We start from the raw sequence: 21,254 nt of genomic DNA, 5'->3' as shown, positions 1-21,254 counted from the left end.
CGGGGGCGGGGTCTCGCCCCGGCCACGCCCACTTCCGGGTAGTTGTTGTTCCGGCAGCCGCAGACTGGGAGCTCCTGTCCTGAGCCCGCTCGGGGGCGCCACAGGTTTGTGCTTGTGTCTCCTCTTGCTCCACCCGCAGCTCCGGTCACCTGCACGGCCGCTCTCGTGTCCCTGGTGAGTCCCGGCTCGGCCTCCCCGCTCCCCGCCCAGTGCCTGCCCTGCTGTCCCCTGGGCCTGTCCCCATGTGGCCCGGACGCTGTCCTGCAGCTCTGGAAAAAGATGGTCTCTAAGTAGCTGCCTGGGACAAGGTGGAGAACATGCCGCGCTGGTTACCGGGGACAGATTAGTGGACAGGGACGGACTAGTGGACAGAGTGCCCAGTTCTGTGCCCCAGCAGGGACCCTAAGCTGACACAGGCCGACTCCCACCCCTGGCTCAGGCCTGCAGGGCTTTCCGGCTCCTCGGTGGCCTCAGGCTCTCAGTCCCCACCGTCACCTGGGCTCCCCACCAGGTAACATATATTTCAGGTGGAAGGAGACAGAGGCCTGTCACCCAGTGGGCATCTTACCTCCTCACAGGTCAGAAACCTGCTCTGTGCCCACCACTCCCTGGAGTTTTATTTCCTTGTCAGAAATAGTTTTTTTCTTTTCCTATTTTGTTCGATAGGATAGAGAGAAACTGAGTAGAGAGGAAGAGGAAGATAGATGCCTGCAGACCTGCTTCACAGCTCCTGAAGAGTCCTACTGAAGGTGGGAAGCAGGGTCTCGAACCCTCGTCCTCACCCAGGTCCTCCCACACACCTTCTGTTTGCTTAACCGAGTGCGCCATTGCCTGGTCCCCCCGGAATAGTTTGTTGCTTTGTCAAGTCAGCATTCAAATGTTAAGTATCTTGACTGGTAGGATGTAGGCAAGTAGGCAGACAGGTATGTGCCGCTTACATACACAGATGTAGGGAATCTTTCAAAAAAGATTTATTTGTGTGTGAGCGAGGGAGCACGAGCATGTGCATCACTCTGGACCATGTGGTGCCTGGCGTGGAACCTGGGTCTCCTGCTAGAGGGCCCGGCACTGTAGCCACTGTGCCGCCTCCTGAGCCCCGTGGCCGTGAGGATCTGAGCGCACGGTTTGCACGAACGTTGGGGAGCTCTCAGCTGGGCCTCATGGGGGAAGTGATTAAGGTTTGCAAAGACCTTCAAACGAGTGAGCTGGATAGATTTCACCTGGAGGAGAAGCCATGCTAATGAGAGAAGGGGAAGAAAACACCTAGATGCCAGAATGGGACAGACAAGACAGTCGAGGAAGAGGGAGCAGGCATCTCCACAAAGAACAATACAGTATGGGTCGTTTCCTGCATCTTTGAAATATTTTGTAGCATAACAGAGATGGTGAAGCTGCGTGTGTGTGTGTGTGTGTGTGTGTGTGTGTGAGTGTGCGTGTGAGCGTGTGCGTGTGTGTGAGTGCGTGTGCGTGCGTGTGTGCGTGCGCGTGTGTGTGGTCAGCTATCATCAGTCTCTTGATGGCCTGGGATTTCCACGGGGCAACCCTGGTCTCACTTGGTTTCAAACTCTTCCCCCATCACCCAGAAAACTTGAGCAAGCACTCTGGATCATTGGGACACTTGAATACAGTTTGCTTTTGGCCCCTCATATGCTCCTGAATCCTTAAATCTCTCTCTTCAGAAAAGCTCTAAGATCTGTCTCTCGGCTGCATCCAAGACCCAGGTGCTAGCTGCCATGCCGGGTAGTCACAGAGCCGGTGCCGATCCTGCAGGGCCTGAGACCTGCTTCCTGCCCTGTTCCAGCCTGTCCTTCCGCCTCCGGAGCTGAAAATTAAAATCATTAATCACTGCGGTTGTGTTCACAGCAGACTTGTTGCCGAGAACTCAGGGAACAGCAGGGCTGGGATCTCCCTCACTTATATTGTCTCTGCTTCCTGCTGTGTCACTCAGCCCCTGTCCCCTCCTGCCACTCTCAGCAGTCTGGATGGCAGACGAGGCTGGAGTCAAGCTGCAGAGGACAGAGGACACTTGCAGACACTTGCAGTTCCTGCCGGAAAGACAAAGACCTGGAGAGGTTTCATGGTTCTGAGGGGCCTCCCTCCTTCTTCCCTGTCTTTAACTAGAGTTCATGAAAATAAAACACGTTGAAAATAAAACACGTTGACAAAAGTAAACTGCTTCATGTTGTCAGTGCCTTCCTACAGCAGCTTGAACTGGAGACCTGGGACTCGAGGTAAGTGCACCTTCACAGGGCTACTGAGCCAGCCGCCACCCTCCGAGGCCATTTGGGTTTCCTCCAGGCTGCTGAGGCCTAAGGCTCAAACAAGAGTGAAAAAGTTTTTGGGGGTGTGGGACCTGATCCTGAGTCCTGGGACATGAGAGGCGAGAGCACTCTCAATGTTCTTATGGGCCATCCCTGCTACCCTACCTAGACTTGTGCCCACAAGTCTCCTGCAGGACCCAACAAGTGGGAAAAACACTTGTCTCCTGGGGGGATCCGATCCCGGGACCTGGGACGCGAGAGGCGAGAGCGCTGAGCATGTTGCTATTGTCTCTCCCACCCTCCCTACGCGGACTTTTGCCTATAAGTCTTCTCCAGGCAGCAAGGCTCGAACAAGTATATAAAACACTCCAACAAGTATATAAGACACTCGGGGGATCTCAGGGGGGGCACTCGGGATCCTGGCATGTTCCTATCGGCACTCTCCCACCCCCTTCCTTTCCTTCCTTCCTACCTACCTACCTTTCCTTTCCTTTCCCCCGCCTTCATCCTTTCACCCACCTACCTACCTACCTACCTACCTACCTACCTACCTACCTACCTACCTTTCCTTTCCCCCGCCTTCATCCTTTCACCTACCTACCTACCTACCTACCTTTCCTTTCCCCCGCCTTCATCCTTTCCCCCGCCTTCATCCTTTCCCCTCTCTCCTCTCTCCTCTTCTCCCTCCTGCCCTACTCGGACTTTTGCCCGACCAGAGGGAAAAACACTCGGCACCCGGGGATCCGATCCCGGGACCTGGAGCGTGAGAGGCGAGAGCGCTAGCAGTGTTCCTAAACCCCCCGCCCACCACCTTAGGCCAACTTTAACTTACTTAGCTCTCCACCAGGTCTCATCTCTCTAAAGCCCAAACACGTGTGAAAGTGCTCAGAGCACTGGCCTTTGACTGATCCCGGGAGCTGGGCTGTGAGAGGCGAGAGGCCTCTTCGGGGCTAGTCACCTGCCTCCTGGACTTCTGCCCCCAAGTCTCCTCCAGGCTGGGGTTGGGGGGGGGCTGAGGCTTGAAAAGCTGGAAATGCTTCACACACTGGGATATGGGGAGATACTAGGGGGGACTGAAACCCGGACCTGGGACATAAGAAACATGCCAGCCTCCGGGGCTATTCACCCCACACCAAGCTGCCTCTGACAACTCTCTCCTTCAAGCTGTGACAAGCAAGGATTGAACCCAAGGCCCTGGGAGCCCAGGTGGGCTCTGGGCTCACCGCCCCCCAACACCCACACAACTCTCTCAACTTCCTGCAGGAGAATCTGCTACAGCAGCCCCTGCCAGGAGAAGGGGCAAATCAGGGTGAGAATTGACCAAATAGGAGGGTACCCCCCCAACCCCTGAAGGTGTCTCCAGGCCAGGGGCTGCTGGGGGCCTTGAGGTGACGGGTGGATGGCTTCATCTGGATCAGCAGCCTGTGGCCAGCACTGGGCTGTGAGGATGTAGCTCCATCTGTTGACGCCGGAGGTTGGTGCCCTGCTCCTGAGTCCCATTACACCATCTGCCCTCACCCCCCAGCCAGTGCCCACTTTGCTGTCTGCATCGAACAGCTCGCAGCACACTCACGCAACAGACCCCACGGGCTGGGACCCGGAGGCCCTGCTACCACAAGCCAGAGATGATAGGGGCTCTGGACAAAAGGAAAAGTATGTTAAAAAGAACCATTTAAAAAATATATTTATTAGAGAATGAACCAGAGTATCACTCCAGCCTTGGCAGTGGCTGGGACCAAACTCTGGGCCTCACATATGCAAGTCCCTTGCTCTGCCTGCGGCCCCATCTCCCTGCTGCAGAAATCTCTCAGGCCAGGAAGAGAGCTCAGTGGGAAAGCGCAGGACCCGTGTGCCCAAGGCCTCCTGAGCCGGAGCTGAGGGGAACCCTGTGCTTCCGCTTCCTCTCGGTCTGGCTCAGTGGCCATTCCCACTACAAGTTCAGAGCCCCCCAAAACTGTGGCTCTAACCGTGATATGACCTCAACCCAGTGTCAGTCACTCTGCTAAGCCCAACATCTTCAGCTCGAGTAAGCAGCCCAGGGGCCCCAAATCTTCAACCAACTGGGCTCCTGGGTAAGCGGGGCTGGGGCTCCCCGCCCCCTGCAAAGTGCAGGCCAGCGCTGAAGGGACTCGGGTGGGCACTGGAGTGGCTTGCAGCCGGTGGCAGTCCTGCGGTGTCTAGTGTCCAGTGCTGCTCCCGCTTCTCTTCTAGATCTTTCCTTCCCTTGTGAAACTAGTAAACCGTGAAAAGAAAGTAAGACCTGGGTGCAAGAAGGCATACAGGAGCGCACAGTGCCTGGAGATGCCATGTCCTGGCTCCTCCGTCAGTGCCGCTTACTGAGGGACACATGGACCCACAAACATGACAAAAACAAAAATACTCCACATACTGACATTTAATTATGAAAACATGAAACATGACAGCATGGGGGGGGGCAAGCGCTGGTGTGTGACAACCCCGGTTCAAGCCCTTCAGTCCCCACCTGCAGGGGGGAAGCTTCCAAGGGGTGAAGCAGGGCTGCAGGTGCCTCTGTCTCTTCCCCGATCCTCCCTCCTGATTTCTCTGTCTCTCTCCAATAAAACATAAAAAATCAAAGGACCGCCAAGGAGTCTCGTGACTCCCTGTATTGGGCTGGGGCTGGAAGGATTCGCGGCTCCTTGTCATGCTCAGCGCTGAAGAGCAGGTGCAGGAGCCAGAGGACTCCGGGCAGCACCGCCCCTGTGTCCCCTCCCTCCATGCCTGACCTTTGACTCGGGCAGTGACCTCCCACCAACACCAGGGCCCCCAACCCCCAGCCAGCACCTGCATGAGGACTCACCATGCTTCCGGGTGCGGGGGGCTGCCGTGGGGCGCTGGTGACCCCTCACAAGTCAAGGCTGTTCCCCCAGCGCAGACGGCACAGCCCTGTGTCCAACCTGTAGGCCGAGGATGGGAAAAGGGACTGGGCTGAAGCACCGCCACAGCATCTGGAGTCCTGCATTTGCGCAGGCGCGGATTTGTGGGCCACGCCCACACGTGCTAGGACGACCTCACGTGATGCACGTCGGGCCCCTCCCACCAGGGTGGAGCAGGGGGAGGGTGTTGACCCCCACCCCCCAGATTAACCACACCTGCAGTCCTTCCAATCAGCGTGTCCATCTCCAGGAAAGTGACTTAGGAGACCTTCTGAATTGGCGTAGCCATAAATCCAGCCAAAGCAAAGGTGGGGCTTCACAGACAGAGGAGCACACTCATGGTGGAAGGTGGGGGAGGGACCAGGTGGTGCACCAAGCGCCATGTGCTCGGATCAGGTTCAAGCCCCATGTCTCCACCTGCATGGGCAACAGTCAGGAACAGTGTGTCAGTGTTGCAGCTCACTCTCTCTCTTTCTTTTTTCTTTTCTTTTAAGATTTTTATTTATTTATGAGAATGATAGGAGGAGAGAGAGAACCAGACATCACTCTGGCACATGTGCTGCGAGGATAGAACTTGGAACCTCATGCTTGCGAGTCCAAAGCTTTATCACTGCGCCACCTCCCGGACCGCTACTTTCTCTATTTCTCTCTCTTCACCTGCATTGATATCTCCTGTCCACATTATCTCACTGGCTCTCACCTCTAATTTAAAAACAAAGCAGTAATCTACCAGGTGCCTAAAGAAAGATGTTCATTGAATATAAAGTAACATATTATAAACACCAGATACTCCATACATCATAGGAGAAAAAAAACAAAACAGTAGTTTGAGGGTAATTGTGGCACTCACGTGTTTAAATCCACTGTGCAAAAAGCCACATTACACAGAATGCTTCGAAACAACCAGGCTGACAGTGTTCTGCTGCCGCCTTGTGGAAATGCTGAAGAATGCATCTGAATAGAAAAAGTTGTAACTCTCCATATACTCTTCAGATTAAAAAAAAATAAACACACACACACACATATATATATGAAACTTAATTTTAAAAAAGTATTTAAGAAATGCACTAAGTACAAAGTGTGAGCTCTCCTTTTTACAAAATATTTAGAAACAGGTTAGATTGTTTTGCTGCCACCTCGTGGACACACTGTAGAATGCATCTGAATAGGCGAATTCATCAATTCCCAGTGTAAACTTTATATTCAGATATTCGTCTCACTACACTTAAAAATACCATGGAAGGCAATTGGGACAGCATAATGGTGATGCAAATAGACTTTCCTGCCTGAGGTTCTGAGGTCCAAGGTTCAATCTCTCGAACCACCATCAACCAGTGCTCTGCTAAAATTATAATAATGATAATATAGAAGCTGGGGAGATAGCTCAGTGGTGGAGAGCAGGACTTGAATGTGTGATCCCAGGTTAAATCCCTGCCAATCCTGGGCCTGGTTGTTTCTCGGGAATACCCTTTCCCTCATTACATGGATAGGAAGTGTAGAAGGTGGGTTTTTTTTTTAATTATATATAAAAAGGAAACACTGACAAAAATTAAAGGATAAGGGTACAACTCCACACAATTCCCACCACCAGTACTCCACATCCCATCCCATCCCCTGATAGCTTTCCTATTCTTTATCCCTCTGAGATTATGGGCCCAGGGTCATTATGGGGTGCAGAAGGTGGGAGGTCTGGCTTCTGTAATTGCTTCCCTGCTGAACATGGGCATTGACAGGTCAACCCATACTCCCAGCCTGTCTCTCTTATTTTGCTAGAGGGGTGGGGGTCTGGGGAGGCGGGGCTCCAGGATACATGGTGGGGTCGTCTGCTTCAGGGAAGTCTGGTTGGCATCATGGTAGCATTTGCAACCTGGTGATCTCTCTGGAGAATCCCAGGTTGAAACTTTTTTTTTAACCAGCTCTGGCATATGGTGATATGGAGGATTGAAACTGGGACTTTGGGGTAAGAGAGTCTCTTTGGTTTATTTTTTATTATTTATTTTCCCTTCTGTTGCCCTTGTTTTATTGTTGTTGTAGTTATTATCGCTGTTGTCATTGATGTTGTTGTTGGATAGGACAGAGAAATGGATAGAGGAGGGAAAGACAGAGAGAGGGAGAGAAAGATAGATACCTGCAGACCTGCTTCACCGCTTGTGAAGTGACCCCCTTTGCAAGTGGGTTCTGGGGGCTCAATCCTCCTTGCGCCGGTCCTTGCACTTCATGCCACGTGCACTTAACCCCCTGCTCTACCGCCCCAAGAGTCTCTTTGCATAACCATTATGCTACCTACCGCAACCCGAAAGTGCTTTTATTTTTATTTTTAACAATCTTTTTAATTTTTATATTTATTTATTTTCCCTTTTGTTGCCCTTGTTTTTTATTGTTGTTGTAGTTATTATTGTTGTTATTGGTGTTGTCATTGTTAGATAGAGAGAAATGGAGAGAGGAGGCGAAGACAGAGGGGGGACAGAGAGAAATGGAGAGAGGAGGGGAAGACAGAGAGGGGGAGAGAAAGAGAGACACCTACAGATCTGCTTCACCGCCTGTGAAGCGATTCCCCTGCAGATGGGGAGCCGGGGGCTTGAACCAGGATCCTTATGCCGGTTCTTGCACCAGAAGTGCTTTTAAATGAATGAATATAGACCACTGGCTTCTCAGAAGAGGAGAAAGACCCCGAGACCACAGGGAGGTATACAAACACACCAGAGGGCAGTAGCCTCAGGAGAAGGGCAGCTCATCTGCTCCTTGGGGACTTGATTCCAAAGACCGTATCTGAACCGCAACTTGTGGTGAGCTAGCGGTGCTCCGGTTCCGTTATTAATTTTTTTTAATTTCTTTATTGGGGAATTAATGTTTTACATTCAACAGTAAATACAATAGTTTGTACATGCATAACATTCCCCAGTTTCCCATATAACAATACAAACCCACTAGGTCATCTGTCATCCTTCTTGGACCTGTATTCTCCCCACCCACCCCAGAGTCTTTTACTTTGGTGCGATACACCAATTCCATTTCAGGTACTACTTGGTTTTTTTTTTTTCTGATCTTGTTTTTCAACTTCTGCCTAAGAGTGAGATCATCCCATATTCATCCTTCTGTTTCTGACTTATTTCACTTAACATGAATTTTTCAAGGTCCACCCAAGATTGGCTGAAAACGGTGAAGTCACCATTTTTTACAGCTGAGTAGTATTCCATTGTGTATATATACCACAACTTGCTCAGCCACTCATCTGTTGTTGGACACCTGGGTTGCTTCCAGGTTTTGGCTATTACAAATTGTGCTGCCAAGAACATATGTGTACACAGATCTTTTTGGATGGATGTGTTGGGTTCCTTAGGATATATCCCCAGGAGAGGAATTGCAGGATCATAGGGTAGGTCCATTTCTAGCCTTCTGAGAGTTCTCTAGACTGTTCTCCACAGAGGTTGGACCAATTGACATTCCCACTAGCAGTGTAGGAGGGTTCCTTTGACCCCACACCCTCTCCAGCGTTTGCTGCTGTTACCTTTTCTGATGTCTGACATTCTCACAGGAGTGAAGTGATATCTCATTGTTGTCTTGATTTGCATTTCTCTGACAATCAGAAACTTGGAGCATTTTTTCATGTGTTTCTCGGCCTTTTGGATCTCGTCTATGGTGAATATTCTGTCCATGTCCTCCCCCCATTTTTGGATGGGGTTATTTGTTGTCTTGTTGTTGAGTTTGGCAAACTCTTTATATATGTTGGTTATTAAATTCCGGTTCCGTTATTAAACTGCTCAGCCCAATTGTGTCAGAAGGCCTGCTGCCTTCCCTTCTGTGTCTGAGGAACGATCATTTATAGCTCAGCGCTCTAGAGCCAGGGCTACCTTTGGTCAGCAGGGAGCTACTGTGGTGTCTGTGGGGTACTGTGGTTCAATCAAGAGGCCTCCCCTCTGCCGTGCTCCAGCCAGATGGGGCCAGGGAGCTTTCTCCTCTCATTTTTCCCCTTTATTTTTCCACCTTTACTTGATAGGATAGAGAGAAACTAAGTGGAGAGAGACAGAGAGACACCTGCAGACCTGATTCACCACTCCTGAAGCTTTTCTCCCAGGGCTTGACCCCAAGCCCTCCTGCATTTTACTATGTGTGCTCAACCAGGTGTGCCACCACCTAGCCCCAAGCCACTTTTATTGTCTAAACTCGCTATTAACTGGATCCTGCTTGGACAGTGAGGATGTTTCAAGCTGTTTTCTGTGACAGCGCTTACTTAGATTAGTCAGTCTTGACTGGATAGTCGAGACAGTGGAGATCAAGGCCCGCTCGGCGCCTGGCTTTCCCAGAGGCACCTGGGCCTCAGAGCTGCACATCTGGGTACTCTAGCACCAAGAGGTCTCTCACTAGTGTCTGGATCAGTTTCTAGACCAACGTCTGACCTGTCCTTTTTTTTTTTTTTTCCAAAATTAAATCAAATTCCAAAAAACAACATCACTAGGGAAGTTTCACATGAGATGGAGCAATGCAGTGGTGTCTCTTTCTCTTCCTTATTTCTCTCTGTTTTTAAAAGATTTTATTTATTCATTCATGAGAAAGATAGGAGGAGAGTAAGAACCAGACATCACTCTAGTACATGTGCTGCCAGAGATTGAACTCAGGACCTCATACTTGAGAATCCAATGCTTTATCCACCATTTGGTCCCAGACCATGACTCTTCCTTATCTCTCTCTCCTCTCTCTTCCCATCTAAGTCACAACCCCTAGGCCCTGAATTAAGCGAGGAGTCCATCATGGCCAGGGAACCCTGCATACACCACTTACACGCTCATGGTTAAATAAATAAAGACATGCCAAATAAATAAACACATAATAGCCTATCTGCACACCAACTCCCATCAAAGGAGAAGGACGCATTTCATGGATAATCTGTACAGTCCACACAGAAAGATCCGGCGGAAGCCTGGGCTCTCGATAGTCCACAGAGCCCAGAGACACCTGACTGCAGCCCTGCTGCCACCTCCTGGCCCCGCCACAGGACGGGGGTGGGGGGCTTCCAGCTGGGGTGGGGTGCAGATTCCTGGCACAGGGGTCAGGAAGTACGTGCCTGTATAAACAACTGGCCCAGACATCATTTTCCCCAATAAAGTGATTTCTTTTCTTAAAAAAAAAAAGAGTCCTAAAGTGAGCTGTATCTGTTCGGATCCATTTCAGAAAGGAATATATTGCTCCTAACAAACTGGGGGAAATATGTATACCTAGATACAAGCAGCCCATGTCGGTGAGCGTGGGAGAATCACTGCAGTTTCCAATGGGGAAGATGGGACACAGAACTCTGGGGGTGGGAATGGTGTCCACACTGTTAGATCCCTATTACTTTACAATTTTGTAAATCAATATGGAATCACTAATGATTAAAAAAGTTCTCATGGGGCCAAGCAGTGGTGCAGCTGGATAAGCACATATATTACAGTGCGTAAGGACACAGGTTCAAGCTCCTGGTCCCCACCTGGAGGGGGAAAGCTTCAGGAGTAATGAAGCAGGGCTGTAGGTGTCTCTCTCTTTCCCTCTCTACCTCCCCAATTTCTGTCTCTATCCACCAATAAATAACAATAGGCGGAGCCAAGATGGCGACTCGGAGACCACACAAGGCCTGAGCTCTGCAAGGAGGCTGCTTCAAAACTGGCAAGTTCGGGTGAGGCCACCAGGTTCCAGATGCTACCATGATGCCAACCAGAGTTCCCTAGGCAGACAACCCCACCAGTGTGTTCTGGAGCTCTGATTACCCAGAGCTCTGCCCCACTAGAGAAAGACAGAGACAGGCTGGGAGTATGGATTGAACTGTCAATGCCCATATTCAGCGGGGAAGCAATTACAGAAGCCAGACCTCCCATTTTCTGCATCTCACAATGACCCTGGGTCCATACTCCCAGAGGGGTAAAGAATAGGAAAGCTGTCATCGGAGAGGATGGGATACGGAGCTCTGGTGGTGGGAATTGTACCCTTTTATCCTATGGTCTTGTCAGTTTCCATTTTATAAATAAAAATATATTAATAAAAATAAATAACAATAATAGATAAATTTAACATTTTTTAAAGCTGTCTGCCTTTTGTATGCTAATGAGCTGACTCTGCCCAAGTCCAGTGTTCTCCACCTGGAAGCCATTCAAGAAAGGGGAGGGGGTGAGGAGCCTCAGGTGCTGGCTTGTCTGGGGGGCTGGGCAGCAGTGCACCCAGCTAAGCATGTGCTACCATGCACAAGGACCCAAGTTCAAGGCCCCAGGCCCCACCTGCAGGGCAAGAAGCTTCACAAGTGGTGGAACAGTGCTGCAGGCCCCTCTCCCCCACCCCACCCCCAATTTCTGTTCTATCAAAAGGTAGTGCAGCAGCTCTGCTCCACTTCTAGTAAAACTCCCCCCCCTGCAAGTAGAGAGTGGGGACTTGAACCTGGGTCCTTGCTCATGGCAATATGTGCACTCTACCAGGTGGGTCATCACTGGCCCCTCTTGACCAGATTCCCAACTAAACCAGAGACAGGCAGCAGAGCCCCTCTGGAGTGTGCTTGTGGGGGGGACACTCTCAGGGGCACCCTGTGCTTCTGCTTCCCCTCAGTCCGGCTCAGTGGCCATGCCCACTACAAGTTCAGGGCCCCCTAATACTGTGGCTCTAATTCTGACATGACCTCAACCTAGTATCAGTCACTCTGCTAAGCCCAAGCACATCTTCAGCTCGAGTAAGCAGCTCAGGGGCCCCAAATCTTCAACCAATAGGGCCCTGGGCTCCTGGGCAAGCGGGGCTGGACCTCCCCCCCCACCCCCACCCCGCAAAAAGTGCAGAGTGGTTAGTGAAGGGACTCGGGTGGGCAACGGAGTGGCTCGCTGTGCTGGCAGCCCTGCGGTGTCCAGTGCGTGTGCTGGAGTGCTGCTCCCGCTTCTCTTCTAGATCTTTCCCTTCCTTGTGAAGCCAGTAAACCGTGAAAAGAAAGGAAGACCCAGGTGCGAGAAGGCATACAGGAGCGCACAGTGCCTGGAGATGCCATGTCCTGGCTCCTCCCTCCTCAGCGCCGCTTACCGAGGGACACGTGGACCCACAAACATGACTAAGACAAAAATAACTCTGCATACTGACATTTAATGATGAAAACATGAAACATGACAACATGGGGGGGACAAGTACTGGTGTGTGACAAGCCGGGTTCAAGGCCCTCAGTCCCCACCTGCAGGGGGGAAGCTTCCAAGGGGTGAAGCAGGGCTGCAGGTGCCTCTGTCTCTTCCCCGATCCTCCCTCCTGATTTCTGTCTCTCTCCAATAAAACATAAAAAATCACAGGACCGCCAAGGAGTCTCGTGACTCCCTGGACTGGGCTGGGGCTGGAAGGATTCGCGGCTCCTTGTCACGCTCAGCGCTGAAGAGCAGGTGCAGGAGCCAGAGGCGAAGCTGGCCTGGAAACGGCCCCCGCGGCCCAGCTCTCCCGGCTGACACTGTCCCCCTCTGACTTGGGGGCACAGAGGACCCCGGGCAGCGCCGCCCCTGTGTCCCCCCCTCCATGCCTGACCTTTGACCGGGACAGTGACCTCCCACCCACACCAGGGCCCCCAAACCCCAGCCAGCATCAGCATGAGGACTCACTATGCTTCCGGGTGTGGGGGGCTGCCATGGGGCCCTGGTGACCCTCACTGTGGTCTAGGCTGTTCCCCCAGCGCAGACGATACAGTCCTGTGTCCACACTGAAGCCCTGTCCTTGGGACATGGGACAGACCTGCAATACCACCTTAGCAGCCCGAGTCCTGCATCTGCGCAGGCGCGGACTCGCTGGCCACGCCCACAGGGAGTCCTCCGGTAGCTGTGGGTCAGGCGGGTCTCCAGGTTCTGACTCCGCCCACACAACCCTGTGATACTCCAGCTCCGCACTTCACTCGGATTTTGAAGTTACCTGCAGGGCAGACTGGAAGGTTTCAGGAGAAAATCAAATCAGAGATTGAAGGCATCTTAAACCTTGCTGTCAGTAGACTACAATTTCAACTGCTTTGATAGGTGTTTATATATCCAACTTAAAAGGGAAAGATGTTTAGTTGCAGAAACTCTTGAGAGTGATAGATGGTGTTATACACCAGTCTAAAAGCTAAAACTGCACATGGCGCAAAGCGCAAGAACTGGCATAAGGATCCTGGTTCCAACCTCCAGCTCCCCACCTACACGGTGTCGCTTTGCCAGTGGTGAAGCAGGTCTGCAGGTGTCTATCTTTCTCTCCTCCTCTCTGTCTTCCCTTCTCTTGATTTCTCTCTGTCCTATCCAACAACAACTATGACAAGAATAAGTACAACAAGTGCAACAAAGGCAAAAAAAAAAAAAAGGGAAAAATAGCCTCCAGGAGCAGTGGATTCATAGCGCAGGCTCCAAGCTCCAGCTATAACCCGGGAGGAAAAAAAAAACTAAAACTAAGGGAAGACAGAGCCATGTGTGGAAAGTCAGTTTCCCGTGTGAGGTGGTGCAGAATCTCAGGGGTCATCTCTGCTTCTCTCTTCATCTTAAATGAAAAGGATAAAATTGGGGCCGGGGAGGTGGCACAGCGGGTGAAGCTTTGGAGTCTCAAGCGTGAGGCGCTGACTTAGATCCCCAGCATAGCCTGTGCCAGAGTGACGCTCTGGTTCTCTCTCTTGCTCTTCCTTCTCCATTCTCCATCAGTAAATAAATATTTTAAAAATGATAAAAATAAAGCAAAATTAAGGAGAAAGAGTTCACAAAAAGTAATGGAATATGAGTGAGCAAAGCACAGAGCAGATTCCAAAGACCAATGCAAATGAAAGATGGGTTCATGACTGTCCATATACAGTTTTATTTATTTTTAGACACAGACAGTGCAAGAGACCACAGTGCCAAAATTTCCTTCAATGCCGTGGAAGCCAGGCTTATTTATCTTTTTGTTTATTTGTTTTTTGTCAACTGCAATATAGAGATATTGGAAGTTGAGGAAATACTGGTCATGAAATTAGGGAGCGTTTCCACATTTTTCCTAGATACATATTTTTTAATTTTTCTACTTCTTCATTTTCTTTTCTCTTTTAATTTGTATTTCACTTGTTTTTATTTCTTCTAGGGTTATCACTGGGACTCTGCCTGCACAAGGAATACACTGCTCCCAGTAGCCACTCCCTCCACCCTTTTATTCAACAGAGCATAAAGAAATTGAGAGGGAAGAGGACTTCACCACTCATGAATCTTCTAACCCCTCTCCTACCCAACCCTTCCCAGATGGAGAGCAGGGTCTTGAACCCTGCTACTTATGCAGTAGTAGTGTGTCAGTGCTCTTTGTATATATTGTAAAGGTTTGTTGAAATGAGTCAGAGAGAAGGAGAGAGAATCCAGAGATTTAGTCTAGCTTATGGTGGTGCTGGGAACCTAACCAGTGGTCTCAGACATGCAAGTCCTACCAGCAAAGCTATTTCCCAGCCTCTCCACATGCAGTCTGGACTCAGTCCCGAGCCATCCCATAGGCTCCTTATGAAGCCAGACATGATGACAGTGAAGGACAGATGTGTAGGGTCAAATGGTAAGAGCAGCAGAGGTGGGAGGCAGATGGTCTTCAGGACTCCAGAGTCATTCTATGTGTGAAGTTAGTGTCTCTCCTAACACCCAGTGCTCCCTGCTGGGCATTAGGCCTCCCTTCCTCCCCTCACCCCCAATGGCACCCAATTCCTAAAAGGTAGCAGTAGCCAGCCCCCACCACCACCTCTCACCTCTCAGACCTTCAATTTCTGTGGGTGTTGAGCCTGTCCTTCCCCCATCCCCTGGTTCTAATGGAGGTTTCCTTCTGGGCTGTGAGAGTGAGTTTTCCCACTCAGGGGTCCCATTTTTCTCTTCCCCGCATGTCCCCTTTAAAAACATATTTTACTTTTTTATTAGAGACAGATAGAAATTAAGAGGGACGGGAAGGATAGGAAGGAAGGAAGGAAGGAAGGGAGGGAGGGAGGAAGGAGAGAGAGATCAGTGAGCTTGAGTGTAGTATTTAGGGTGGGATCTGAGGGTGGGTAATTTTGGAACCTGACTCCATGAAGATTTCACCCATAAATAGCTCATCTCAACCCAGCAAGTCCCTTGACTCCCTGGAGCTGAGAGTAGGACTCATTGAGTGCTAGGTTTCCTAGAAGATTCGCCATGGTGGGTGAGCTGAAGCGACTGCTAACCAAGGTTAGCAGGGTAATTAAGACATGTGGTCCCTGGTAACTGCCACACCAGAGTTTGGGGGACCACTGGGTGATGCCCATAGGAGCATTTGAAAATTATCTGTAGCTGGTCCAAAGGGTCTGTGAGTGTTGTTTCTCTCTACCCACTAGCAGAGCTCCGTGAGCATTTCTCTCTTTGTAAAAATTGTCCTATGGGGACTGGAGTGATAGTATAATGGTTATGCAAAGAGACTTTCATGCCTGAAGCACTAAGGTTCCAGGCTCAATCCCCTACACCACCATAAACCAGAGCTGGACAGTGCTCTGGTAAAATAATAATGATGTTGAGGACTATTGAGAAAGAGAGAGGAAGGGAATAAGTGAGAGAGAGAGACACGCGCCATGCCTTTTCAATCTCTATCCAAACAGAAAAAAACTGTAAAAAAAACTTTATTCAGGAAAATGAAAACACACATGTATATGTGCAAGTCATTTGGGTGAATTTGAGGAATCTGAGGTTCTTTTATTCTAACCTGTCTACTTGGAAAGAACTTATTCATCTTTTTTTTTTTTGTCTCCAGAGTTATCAACGGGGCTCAGTGCCTGCACCACGAATCTGCTGCTCCTGGAGGCTATTTTTTCCCTTTTGTTACCTTGTTTATTGTAGTTGTTGGATAGGACAGAGATAAATGGAGAGAGGAGGGGAAGACAAAGAGGGGGAGAGAAAGACACCTGCAGACCTGCTTCACCACTTGTGAAGCGACCCCCCCCCACAGGTGGGGAGCCAGGGGCTCAAACCGGATCCTTCTGCTGGTCCTTGCGCTTCGTGCCACGTGCACTTAACCCGCTGCACTACCACCCGACTTCCGATTTTTTTTTTTTTTAACCAGAGCACTGATCAGCTCTGGCTTATGGTGGTATGAGGCACTGAACCTAGGACTTCAGTCTCAGGCATGAAAGTGACTTTGCATCACAATTATGACATCTACACCCACCACGGTAGCTAGTCTGGATGCCACTAGGGTGACTGGTGAGGTTCTGTGCCAGCAATCGGAACTGAGGGTGGCAGGAAGCATTTTGTCCCACCCCACCCCCAACCACTTCCCATTAGTTCTTTCTTTTGGATTTTAAACTACACTGGGAAATTACATTGAAGGGGTGAGGTAGAGAGACTGAGAGAAAGAGAGACCCCTGCAGACCTGCCTCACCTCTCCTCACCCTGCAGGTGGGGAATGAACAGGGCTCCAAGCCTGGTCCTTGTGCACGGAAGTCTGGGAACTCCAGCGGGTCCATCACAGCCCAGCAGCCCAGCACAGGTGCTCAAATCCCTTTTTCCCTGGAAGGGGGATGGAGCAGTACAGGAAACAGAAGGGGACTGACCCATGGCACAGACACAGGGGGAGCAAAGGCAGAGCTCCAGGACCCTTCTGCCTCTGTGGCCACCCCACCAGGCCAGGAAACCTGGCACATCAGCCACACAAGACTGGTACTCTGCACAGTGGACCCTGTAACCGGACTCTCTCTAGTTTCTGGGAAGGAAGCTCCCAAGAACAGATCTTGTGACCCGACTGCAAACACCTTGCCCAAAACCAACAACTAGTTCAGACCAAGGAGCAGTCCAGTGGGAGCAAGGCCTGCCCATCAGGGGCCCTGATGGATTATGTCGCCGCCTTGTGGACACGGAAAAGAATGCAACTTATAGGAACCTAGACCCAAACTAAGTGCTCACGTATTTCTCTTAATATTCTTATTCCCACCCCACCCCCTGCCCAATAAAGACTGAGGGAGAAAAACACACAGAGAAACGCAACACGTTCAGCTCAAGTTAAAAGTCTGCCAGGGACTATAACTGGGTTCTTGAAGCCACAGGCATGAACGTCTTTGGCAGAACTCCTAAAATAGCTCCTATGCCCAAGGTCTTCTTATTTTAAATATTTGTAATTTATTGTATATTTATCTATGAGGAGGGAGAGAGAGAGAGAGAGAATGCTAGCTACTAAGCTGTTTCACACCCCAGGTCTTGTTTTTAAAATACTTTTATTTTACTTTGTTAAAATTTTGAGTATTGAGAGATAGGTTTAAAGAGAGAAAGATGAAGGAGTCGGTGGTAGCTCAGTGGGTTAAGTGCACATGGTGCAAAGCACAAGGATGGCGTAAGGATCCCAGTTCGAGCCCCTGGCTCCCCACCTGCAGGGGAGTCGCTTCACAGGCGTTGAAGCAGGCCTGCAGGTGTCTATCTTTCTCTCCCCCTCTTTCTTTCCTTTCTCTCTCCATTTCTCTCTGTCCTGTCTAACAACGATGACATCAATAATAACTACAACAATAAAACAGCAAGGGCAACAAAAGGGAATAGATATTTAAAAAATTAAAAAAATAAATAAGAGAGAAAGATGATAACTACAAGGCAGTCACTTCCACTCAAGCTCTCCTTTTTATTTCTTATTTTATCACATTTCTTTTATTGTTATGTTTTGTAAGGAGAGTTAGGTATACACAGAGAAAGATACAGCCAGAGTGAGATGGGCAGGGCTAGGTATCATAATGCTGATGCAAAGAGATTCTCATACCTGTAGTTCTGAGGTTTCCGTAACACTTAGACATAGGGCTGAGAAAGACCCTGGTAAAAAAAATAGTTAAAATAGGGGGATCAGGTGATAGTGCAGTGGGTTAAGTGTACATGGCGCCAGGACCGGCATAAGGATCCCGGTTCGAGCCCCCGGCTCCCCACCTGCAGGGGAGTCGCTTCACAGGTGATGAAGTAGGTCTGCAGGTATTTCTTTCCCTCTCTCTCTGCCTTCACCTCCCCTCACTATTTCTCTCTGTACTATCCAATAGCGACGACATCAATAACAACAATGGTAACTACAACAATAATAAAAAAGGGCAACAAAAGGGGAAACTAAGAAAATTTAAAAAATAATTAAAATAATAACATCAGAAGTGAGAGCAGAACACTGCTCAGCTCAGACTTATGAGGAGAGCTGGGGATTCAGCCTGAAGCCTTGGAACCTCAGGCATGAAAGCTTTTTACAAAACCATTAAGCTATCTCCCCAGTCCCCAAGGACTTCTTTCAATAGACTATGGATTCAGTCCAAGAATGGGGCAGCCTTCCTCATGGCTCAATGAAGGACAGTGATTCTTACACCTGAGAGCCCCAGTTCTACTCCCTGCCCTTCCCAGGCCTAACTGCTGTGACCTGCTCTCTTGACAAACTTGGCTAAATACACACACGTCTTCTCTCTGTAGAAAAGAGTGAATTCAAAGAGAGAGAGAGAGATAAAGACATAAAGAAAGAAAAGAAAAGAGTTACTCCCGCTCATCGTGGCAAATGCAAACTCTCCGCATCCCTGGCCAAAGAGGAGACTCACCCCACCCACCCCTCCACCCTCGCAGTGAGCAAAACTCTGCTCCTGTGCTGTGGAGTCTCCGAGCAATGAGCAGTCCCCAAGCAAACTGATCCCCCCTTTCTTATTTGTTTTCAAAATGGCATCAGTTTAAGTTGCAACAATTTCCAGATCTTAATTCTGACCTATCACACCAACAGGGAGAAATAGAGAGAAATACAACACAGAGAGACATAGATATACAGAGCATTTCTTGATCAGAGAAAGGTCAGAAGAACTCACACATTACCTGCCAGGCCCTGTGCCCTGACCCACCTCTTAGGACATTTATTACTGCAGACATTTATTTCAATGAGAAGAACAGCTAGAGACTTCCAAGGCCAACAGTGGCAAGGGAATGAATCTCCTTGAAGGATTCCTGCTGGGGTGGCCACCACCTGACCCCAGGCATTGTGCACAGCTTGGAAACGTTGATGCAGTTTCTGATTGGTGGTCCAATCACAAACACCAGCCTCGTCCTTCATTCTACCAGTTCAAACACCAGCACCACCTATGGGAGTTCCTGCATATGTGCCCCCCAGCCCCCATTTTCTATTCCTTCTTTCTTTCTTTACTTCTTCCTTGCCTTTATCTCTTCTTGTACGTTTTTATTGGTATCTATAGCCCTTTTATTATCTTTTTAAATTTGTCAAATATTTTTCTAATTACTTTATTGGAAGAAAAATGGCTAGGAGTTGACAGTAAATCACAGTCGTTTATAAATTTCTCAATTTTCCACAGAACAATTCATCCCCTCTAGGTCCTCCTCTGCTATCATGTTCCAGGACCTGAACCCTGAACCACACCCAGGAGTCTTTTACTTTGGTACAATAAAGGATTGTTTATATTTTATTCCCCCTTTCTGTTTCTTCCTTCCTTTTTTCCTTCCTTCCTTCATTTATTCTTCTTATTGGCTTTTTTTTTTTTAAACTAGAGCCTGATCAGCTCTGGCTTATGGTGGTGTGAGGCACTGAACTTAGGACATCAGTCTCAGGCATGAGAGTGACTTTGCATCACAATTATGACATCTACACCTACCACAGTGGCTAGTTTAGATGCCACTAGGGTAACCGGTGAGGCTCTGTGCCAGAACTCGGAACTGAGGGTTGCAGGAAGCATTTCCTCCCAACTCCCAACCACTTCCCATTAGAACTTTCTTTTGGATTTTAAACTACACTGAGAAATTGAGAGGAAGGTGTGAGGTAGAGAGATTGAGAGAAAGAGACCTGCCTCACCTCTCCTCACCCTGCAGATGGGGAATGAACAGGGCTCCAACCCTGGTCCATGTGCATGGAAGTCTGGGAACTCCAGCGGGTCCATCACAGCCCAGCAGCCCAGCACAGGTGCTCAAGTCACTTTTTCCCTGGAAGGGGGTTGGAGCAGTGCAGGAAACAGAAGGGGACTGACCCATGGCACAGACACAGGAGGAGCAAAGGCAGAGCTCCAGGACCCTTCTGCCTCTGTGGAAGGAAACATGGCACCTCAGCTGAAAAAGCCCAGTGCTCTGTACAATGAACCCTGTCTCCTGGGAAGGAAGCTTCCAAGAATAGATGCACTGCACAGACTGCAAACACCCTGCCCAAAGCAACAACTAGTTCAGACCAAGAGGTGAACCAGTGGGAGCACAGCCCACCCAACAGGGGCCCTGCTACCTTGTGGACATGGAGCAGAATGCACCTTATAGGAGACTAGAACCAACCAAAGGGCTCCTGTATTTCTCCTAATATTCTCCTCTTTTTCATCTGACACCAAGCCTGGGGGAAAAACACACAGAGAAACACCACAGCACTGTCAGCTCAAGCTAAAGGTATCAGGGACTGAAGGGTTCTTCCAGCCACTGGCATGAAAGTCTATGGCAGAACTCATAAAATAGCTCCTCAGCCCAAGGTCTTCTTGTTTTAGATGTTTTTAGTTTATTGTACATTTATCTAGAGAGACAGAAGGAGAGGGATAAATGATGCTAGCTACTTAAAGCTGTATCACAGCCCAGGCCTTCATTTCATAACAATTTAATTCACTTTACGTTGTTAATATTTTGACCCACATCTCTTGATGGCCAAATACATACATACATACACACACACACACACACACACGCACACGCACACACACACACACACACACACACACACACACACCCCTATTTTCTCCCTGTAGAAAAAGTGGCTTCCTGTGCAGCATGGCAAAAGCAAAGTCTCCACATCCCTGGCCACAGAGGAGACTCACCCCACCTACTCCTCCACTCCTTACTCCTGCACTATAGAGTCTCCATTTTCCTAGCAATGAGCAGTCACCAAGCAAACGTGAATTCCCTTTCTCTCCCTCACTCTGATTTGTTTTCAAAATGGCATCAATTTAAGATGCAACAATTTTCAGACCTTAATTATTACCAATCACAGCAGCAGGGAGAGCTATAGAACAGAGTGACATAAAAATATATACAGATATACAGAGCATTTCCTGCTGAGATAAAGGTCAGAGGAACTCAAAACATCACCTTCCAAGGCCCCGTGCACTGAGCCACATCCTGGGACACCACAGACCTTGGTTTCAATGAGGGGGCAACTCAGAGCCTTCCAGCATCAATAGTTGGAAGGG

The 21,254-nt window shown here is 49.4% G+C and overlaps 2 long non-coding RNA genes across 4 annotated transcripts in view; one reads left to right on the top strand and one right to left on the bottom strand.

Moving 5' to 3' along the window:
* Positions 1–2,077, top strand: part of LOC132536799 (uncharacterized) — a 38,995-nt gene extending 36,918 nt beyond the window's left edge. Inside the window, exons 3-4 of the long non-coding RNA XR_009548335.1 lie at positions 667–749; positions 1,680–2,077. This is a non-coding gene — a long non-coding RNA (uncharacterized LOC132536799). The remainder of the gene's footprint in view (positions 1–666; positions 750–1,679) is intronic.
* Positions 2,078–3,872: 1,795 nt separating this feature from the next.
* LOC132536798 (uncharacterized) lies at positions 3,873–20,686 on the bottom strand. 3 transcript variants are annotated; one of them, XR_009548334.1, is made up of 5 exons: positions 20,309–20,686; positions 17,840–17,889; positions 12,739–13,054; positions 5,080–5,176; positions 3,873–4,493 (listed from the first exon to the last, which is right to left on the bottom strand). It is a non-coding gene; the product is annotated as an uncharacterized LOC132536798 (long non-coding RNA). The 3 variants fall into 3 exon arrangements; XR_009548332.1 differs by lacking the exon at positions 3,873–4,493 and having other exon boundaries at positions 4,956–5,176; positions 20,309–20,684; XR_009548333.1 differs by lacking the exons at positions 3,873–4,493; positions 20,309–20,686 and adding an exon at positions 19,892–20,116 and having other exon boundaries at positions 4,956–5,176.
* Positions 20,687–21,254: the final 568 nt, after the last annotated feature.

This window comes from Erinaceus europaeus, chromosome 2 (assembly GCF_950295315.1).
Source record: "Erinaceus europaeus chromosome 2, mEriEur2.1, whole genome shotgun sequence".
Lineage (NCBI taxonomy): Eukaryota > Metazoa > Chordata > Mammalia > Eulipotyphla > Erinaceidae > Erinaceus > Erinaceus europaeus.
The sequence above is the reverse complement of the archived record's forward strand: the minus strand, read 5'-3'. Positions and strand labels throughout refer to the sequence as shown.